The sequence below is a fragment of the Arachis duranensis genome, chromosome 1 (assembly GCF_000817695.3).
Source record: "Arachis duranensis cultivar V14167 chromosome 1, aradu.V14167.gnm2.J7QH, whole genome shotgun sequence".
NCBI lineage: Eukaryota > Viridiplantae > Streptophyta > Magnoliopsida > Fabales > Fabaceae > Arachis > Arachis duranensis.
In genome coordinates this window covers 78,406,205-78,407,081 of record NC_029772.3, presented here as the reverse complement: position 1 = coordinate 78,407,081, position 877 = coordinate 78,406,205, and positions in this window count along the sequence as shown.

Below are 877 nucleotides of genomic sequence, written 5' to 3'. Positions count from 1 at the left end.
CTAAATACCTTGGAGCAATCATGAAGCTAAATGACAAGTTATTTGGTAATGAGACATGGGAGGATGAACTCCCTTTGCTCACCAAAGAACTGGATGACTTGTCTAGGCAGAAATTACCTCAAAAGAGATAGGATCCTGGGAAGTTTTCAATACCTTGTACCATAGGCACCATGACCTTCAAGAAGGCCTTGTGTGACTTAGGGTCAAGTGTAAACCTCATGCCTCTCTCTCTGTAATGGAGAAGTTAGGGATCTCTGAGGTGCAAGCTGCAAAAATCTCACTAGAGATGGCAGACAATTCAAGAAAACAAGCCTATGGACTTGTAGAGGATGTTCTGGTTAAAGTTGAAGACCATTACATCCCTACTGATTTCATAGTCCTAGAGACTGAGAAGCGCATGGATGAATCCATCATCCTTGGCAGACCCTTCCTAGCCACAGCAAGGGCTGTGATTGATGTTGATAGAGGAGAGTTGATCATTCAAGTTAATGAAGAATCCTTGGTGTTTAAGGCTCAAGGATATCCCTCTGTCATCATGGAGAGGAAGCATGAAGAGCTTCTCTCAAAACAGAGCTAAACAGAGCCCCCACAGTCAAACTCTAAGTTTGGTGTTGGAAGGCCACAACCAACTTCTAAGTTTGGTGTTGAACCCCCACATTCAAACTCAAAGTTTGGTGTTGGGAGGTTCCAACATAACTCTGAGCATTTCTGAGGCTCCATAAGAGTCCTCTGTCAAGCTAATGACATTAAAGAAGCGCTTGTTGGGAGGCAACCCAATGTTTTATAATTAACTATTTTCCTTTGTTATTTTATGTCTTTTGTAGGTTGATGATCATAAGAAGTCACAAAATCAATGAAAAAAAAGCAAAAACAGAAT